At 25.9% G+C, this 7,218-nt stretch overlaps 1 protein-coding gene across 4 annotated transcripts in view; it reads left to right on the top strand.

The window, feature by feature from the left end:
• Positions 1-596: 596 nt before the first annotated feature.
• The window catches only part of LOC107449700 (zinc finger protein rotund), a 558,914-nt gene continuing 552,292 nt past the window's right edge, over positions 597-7,218 (top strand). For 2 of the 4 annotated variants that reach the window (XM_071187674.1, XM_043043921.2), the window contains exon 1: positions 2,269-2,421. The gene's annotated coding sequence lies outside the window, so the exon portion shown is untranslated. Of the gene's footprint in view, positions 717-2,268; positions 2,422-7,218 lie in introns of those variants that run through there. The other 2 variants (XM_071187673.1, XM_071187672.1) reach the window with 2 other exon arrangements.

Raw genomic sequence — 7,218 nt, 5'->3', positions numbered from 1 at the left:
TCTATATTATATTGAAATTATAAGCAAATAAAATGCATTTGACAAATAGTCTATATTATATTGAAATTATGAGCAAATAAAATGCATTTGACAAATAGTCTATATTATATTGAAATTATAAGCTAATAAAATGCATTTGACAAATAGTCTATATTATATTGAAATTATAAGCAAATAAAATGTATTTGACAAATAGTCTATATTATATTGAAATTATAAGCAAATAAAAGGCTTTTGACAAATAGTCTATAAAATATTTAAATAATAATATACATTTGATAAATAATGTATATTATAGTAAAATATTTATAATATTTCTTTTAAAATATGTTCTTGCTAAGAGAGACTTGGCGAAGGGGAATGGGTTGTGTGGAATTCTTTCAAAGGAATTTATAGAAAGGGATAATACTCAAACACAGAGGGGGTCGTTCTGTTTATGATATAGCAAAGAAAACCTGCTGTTTAGACGTTGCTCGAAAAACCGTTAAAATTGACCTTAAACTTTGCGATCCACCTCGTGGCAGCTGGCGCATGGGGTTGAAAATCTCCTCATCTCCACTGTCGCAGGTGTCTAAAATTGGTACCTGTGCATGAACACATCTTTAGAACATGTGACATGGTGACAATTGCACTTTAATTAAAAAAAAAATTAGAATAAATTTAAAGTATGGATTGAAAATCGTGTGAAGTTTTGCGGAGATTTTGACACCTGTTTCGTAAGTGGATCATATTATTTTCAGTTAAAAAAAAATACAGTAAAGTGTTTACTTGCCAGGTCAATTCTAAAATAAATTAGTCATGATGTATAATATTGATCAATTTGTCAACAATATAAATTTTTCATAATATTTCCTTTTTTATTATGTGTTTACAACATAAATGAGGTGGGCATCATAATTTGTCTAGTTATATAAGTATTTCTAAGGTGCAACGAAAATATAATACTGAAATGCATAAAATTAAATAACGCTTCAGAAAGGTATTATTTGGCATGTGAGTAAGTATATATGATTATTTGATATGTATATAAAGATAGATGACAATTTTTTATACATGCAATTACATTTATTAAATGTAAATAAATATCATTATTCTTTATATTTGTAAATAACTATCTCTGTTATGCATGTAAAAACACATTTTTATGTAATTGAAATCCAGCTTTAGAATTTTTAAGAATAACTTAAATATTTTTATTTGCAATTTGATATTTAGCGTTGGGAGTTTCGGGTAAAAGCTGTATACAATTCTTTAGAAGAGGCTTTTTACATTTATTTAAAATATGTTATAACATTTTAACAAGATTTCCCTGCTTGATTGAACTATTAAATTCCAATTGTGAATGCACAAATTGAAATTAATATTTACTAACTAATAATCAGAATATTTTTTCGAGGATTCAGAGAAAATTTTCGATAGAAAGTTGCAGTTGAAGCCAAAAAAAATAAATAAATAGATAAATAAAAAAAATAAATAAAAAAAAATTAATAACAAATAAATAACTAAATAAAAGTCCAGAGTCAAACATTTCAGCTGCCAATTGCACAGCTCTTCCAAGAACAATAAGTTCACTCACTTTAAATTAATATTGTTGCAATTCAACATGGTCGCTTTAATAAGCATTGTAGTTTTGTATGATGTACTATTTTATATGATAGGCTGTTTGTTGATATTTAATACACTAACATTCTTCTAAATAAGATATGTTGGTTATTTTTATTTTATTTTTAGTGCATAGACATATCATCGCTATATTATTATAGAAACTTGCTTTAACAGCTAAAGAATTGATAAACTTAATGTTTTGAAATAAAATATAAATTGTATACATTAGAGAGCAAGAGTACGTCATTCAACTGTAATATGCACAAAATTCTTTTTTGAAGAAAAAAAAAAGCAGAGATGAGTAGAAGAACAATTTCGAAACTGAATCCTTTTTCCATTCCTAATTCCTTTCTATAATTGTTTCGCATTTTAAACAAATACATAATCAACCGCTACAACACATAAATGCATGACAAATGCTACAGCAATGTATTACAAAAAAAGATATTTAAAGGGAGAAAGAAACAATTCGCCAAGTTCATGGCCAATTATAAAAATGAACTACTCATTCCGCAACACAAAAATAAATCGTAAATTAAAAAGAAAACGAAGGGGAAAAGCGTTAAGAAAAAGAATTAAAAAAAAAAAAAGCTTGATGATAGATGGCCAAATATGAAAACCCTAGTTACATGCCTCAAAAGAAATCAAGCTATTGAGAGTATCGCCATCTGCAGGGCACTTTTTAAACTAAGTGGTTCTTCCCGAGGGCCTAGCACACACATAAAAACAGTCAAGATGGCGGATGGTTGGCTTCGATACTTTTCTCGAACATAAACAAGAAAATTGAAGTTTTGTTACTTATTTTTCGTTATAAAGGTAAAATATTTTATATATTTATTCAGACTTATTATTCATTCTTTCAAATCTAAACATAGCATTTTAGGGTTTCATTTTTTTTATTTAACTTTCTTAATTTTTTTTTGTCGGTCACTAGTGCGTAAAAAAATTTTTTTTCGCCCGCGAATCCAGCCACAGAAATAGCTTTACTACTCGAAAGTCCCGCTGAAAGTGTGAACGGCATTTCTCACTTTTAAGGTATAGTTAAGTTGCTTTCATTTTCTTTTTGATTTACATTTCGTAGCGATAAAGGCGATTAATTTTTTTCTCTGTTTTTTTGTCTTAAATGATTCGGTTGTTTTGGTTTTGATCGTCCGCGGCATTATTATGAGGAGGAAGCCGCGTGGTTTTAAATTTGCACGTGCTTTCAGAAGACGGCGCTTTCTCTTTTTGATTTTAAGGAGCGCTTAAGAAAAGGATGCTTTGGCGCATGTCACTTGCCACGCTTTCAGCCCATCTTGGGTCTGCGACTGTCCAACAAATAAAAACAATTTCTTCCGCTTCACTTCCTCCTGTTTTAAAAGTTTATTTTTGATGAGCATTTAATTCCGCGCGCGTCTTTTGGATTAGTATTTAAAGTGCATACAAAAAAATAAAGGAATCATTTTAAAATCGCTTGCGCTTTTCTTCTTTTTTTTTTTCTCTCTCTTTGTTTACAGTGTTGTTTTAACATTAAAGTTTAAAATAATAAATATGATAATGATAATTAGCTTCACTTTATAAATTTAATTAGTATTAATAAATAAAAAAAATGATCTTGATCTAAAAAATGATATAATTTAATTGTGTTCAATGTTTTTGGAAAACTTAAAATAAAACTATTTTTTGATTGATTGCATTTTTCGTGATTATTTTTGTTTATCTTTATACAATTTACTTGACACTTTTATTAGTAAATAAGAACTTCCGATTCCGTTCTTTTGCAATTAGATTAAATACTTTAATTTTATTTTGTATAAATTATTAAATTTTATGTCAACAATAGGAAACTTAAAATTAAGTGTGAAGTAAGTAAAGGATTAATTTTAAGATCATTAGCGATTTTTAATTTTTAGGTTATTTTTGTATTAAATTTTAAAATACTAAATATGATGATAAGAATTATATGCTGATAATGAATTTAATCAGTTTTATTGGGAAAAAAAGGACATTGAACTAAAAATATTTTGTAATATTTTATTGCATTCATTGCCTAAAAAGACTTATCATAAAATTATAATAAGATTTTAGTAAGTGCAACTTAATTCTTCACGATTAAGTTATAAATAAATATAGCGAACTGCTGTTAATATGGATTTTTAAATAACCACTTTGGTAAAATTATATACAAGAATAAATGTATTCAAAAGCGTTTTATTTTTTATCTAAATTTACTAGCAATTATTCTGTTTATTAGATTGATTATATTTTTCATGGTTATTATTGCTTATTTTAGTGTAGAAACGGCAGTATTTGTAATAAATACTGTCGATTATCTTGTTTCGCTATTAGATTAAATACTTTAACTTTGTTTTATATAAGTGATCGAATTCTAGTAAATATTAATTTTCTTCGATTAAAGCGTCACACAACTTATTGTTAATATCAATTGAACTATTTTAAAGTTCCTTGCTGGTTCGATTTTATTTTTAAAAAATAATTTTTATATAATGTTGAACTTATTTTACTAATGTTTTATCTAAATTATAATTTAATTATAAAAGATATTATGTTTTATGAAATATTTTCATTAAAGTTATTTTGGAATGTTCTTAAATGCTGATCTTAATTTTCTGCAATCAATAACTTTTTAGATAAACATTAAATTTTTTTACTGATTTTTCTATCGGCTTATTATAAACAATAGAGCCTTTTGTTGAAAATAAATAATCAAAATATAATATTTTATATTTAGTTAGAATGTTGATTAATTTTATTCCCTATCAATTAATCTTAACCAAAACTCCTTATATGCTTAAACGTCTTTGGTTGTGAAAAAATTTTAACTTTTAGATAATGTGATATTATAATTTTGTTTTTATTTTATCTTAAGAGGATGTGAAAAGTGTGTTTAAATAAGACAAGAAAAATAGTTTCATGCAACTTGTTTACTTTTTATCATTTAAAGTGTCATGGGATTGGTGTGGATGATCATCTCTATATTTAGATCCCCCCCCCCTAATATAAACTATCCTAGTTCTCTTTTTTATTATGTATCGGAAATGGTTGTAACCTATCCATCTAAAAATAGTGTAGTTTGTTTATCGTTACTATTTGTACAGGTTTCATTTATTATAAAAGTAATGCACAACTCGAAATTCAGAAATTAATTGTTATCAATTTTTTAGTGCTATAGACATGACACTTATTTTTAAGTGTTGTCTTTTTTATACTGATATATCGAATACATTAATTATGTTATAGACTATCGCTTGATAACTTTTGTTTATTGATCCGCCATTTCATTATAAGTGCATAATATTTATAAAATTGTTTCTGTTAAATTTTTGTAACTGTAAAATAAAATACTNTTTTTTTTTTTTTTTTTTATCCTGACATAAGCTTTTTTTTTTTTCTTCTTTTAAGTTTTTCCAGAAAGCGAAACATTAAGAAACATCTAAAAAAAAATGTAAAGCCTATTTTTACGTTAATATTGCAGACTGTAATATATTATAATATTTTTTATTGTGAGAAGTAATAAGGCACTGCAATCGATTACACTATTTAGATATTTTATTTCATACTATTTACTTCAAAGATTCCCAAGACATGGATATATATTTCAAATATTTTCAAGGTAGCTTTTTAAAAATAAAAATAACGGAAAAGAAAGCATCCGAAGTAAAAGATCTGGACAAAGTAGCATGAAAAAGCACCGAAAAAAAAGCCCCCCCCCTAAAAAAACATAATCATTAATTTGAAGAGCAGAATTTTAAAACATTTCGACTGTTAAATGACATATGAATTTAATGACCAAGTAATGGTCATGGCATGACCTTACTATCGATATACGTGCCGTTTTAGATTTTTGATTTGAAGTAAGTGTAAATACATAATGATATTGATAATTTAGATTATTGTTGCTCTTAAAAAGAGCAAGTCTAATAGAAATGGAACTTATTTTAACCTAAAAATACTGTACTTACTGTAAATAATCTTAATATTTTTTATTTTATTAATGTTAAGGTCTAATAAGTAATAATTTATAAGTAACAAGTGAGCTTTAGAAAAAATGTTTTAATGACAAGTATATTTTAAACAGTTTTTTTCTTATTAAGCGGAATTTGATTTTTATTTTATAAACTATGCTTTGCAAATTACTATTAAAGTTATCTGAGAAGCAATAATAGCATTAAGGAAATGCCTATTTCATAAATACATTAAAAGAAATAAAATTTCGCAGCTAATAATTATTTTCAATTATTATTATTAAAATCTGTTAAAATATTAGTTTCTTAGAAATGTTCTATTGTGCAAGCATTAGTTTAAAATATTTATGAAAGATTACAAAGAAATTCTTTACTTAAACAAAATTAATCTAAATTAATGATGATATATCCTAAGAAGTGATTTTTTGGTGCTTTTTTTCCGATTCTCTTATTTTACCAGGTGCTTTTTTACTCTTGCACCTTTTTCCACCTACCAAGAATCATCTAAAAATTATTTTTTAAATAAGCAATCGTTTATTTTTATAGTAAATTTTTTTTTTTCAAAATCGACTTATATTAGTGTTTACTTTCCTAACATTGGATTTTTCTTCTACTATTCAATTAGTTTCAGAAAAAAGCAATATTTCTCTGACTTATTGCAATAATACTCAATGATGAAAAATCAAATTATTTAAATTTCTACTCTGAGAAAAAAAGTGTGGTCAAAGCTACCAGAATATGGTGAAATGTAGCGTGTTTCTGTCTCCATAGGAATATCAAGAAGTTCGGAAATTTTTACCTAACTGGTTTGATAATTAACAATAAAATATGGTTTTATAATGGTAATGAAATTTGGTAAATGTATTAAAATTTGCTGATTTTATCATGCTGCCTTCGAGAATGGTATAAAAACCATTTATTCAGTACATATTCAGTATTATTTACATTTCTGTTTTGTATTTTCACTAAATGTGTGGTACTGAGGGCTATAATTTTGAGAACTATAACTGTTACGGAGAAATTATCAAAATAAGGATTTAAATACCGTGTATTTTGGTTTTATTAACCAAAATTACATAATTTTTATTTATTATTATTTATTTTATATATATTAGGTAATTTCGTATTTATGACATGGCATTAATTAGAAGAGAGTTATTTTCTGTTCATTTTATTATTTTGACATTAAATTTGACAATTTTGAATTTCCCATCATTTTGATCTTTTTTATCTCCAGGAATTTAGGAATTTTTTTAAACGTACATAACCTTTTGTCAATCGTTTTATTTTTATATTAAATAAATAATTAAGTGTTTAATTATTTGAATTGGTTAGAAGAAGGATTTTTTGTTAACTCTCTTAAATATTGACTTTTTTTTTCGCTTGTAGTTAATATTTCTACATAACCTTTTGTTTAACATTGACATGGATTGCTCTTGCATTGAGCCTCAGATTTACTCCAAAATGAAAAGCACATTTGGAATAATTCTTGGAATTTGAGGCCCATTTTTATTGGGTCAATGTTCCAAAGTAGTTATACAACCATTACTATAATCAGTTGAGGTTTTAGGTTGGATCATTTCCCTTCGAAGCACCGGACACAATGTTTTCAAACGTCAGCTTTTGCTCATTAGTTGCCCTGCTTCAC

Source organism: Parasteatoda tepidariorum, chromosome X1, assembly GCF_043381705.1.
Source record: "Parasteatoda tepidariorum isolate YZ-2023 chromosome X1, CAS_Ptep_4.0, whole genome shotgun sequence".
In the NCBI taxonomy this organism is placed as follows: Eukaryota; Metazoa; Arthropoda; class Arachnida; order Araneae; family Theridiidae; genus Parasteatoda; species Parasteatoda tepidariorum.
The sequence above is the reverse complement of the archived record's forward strand: the minus strand, read 5'-3'. Positions and strand labels throughout refer to the sequence as shown.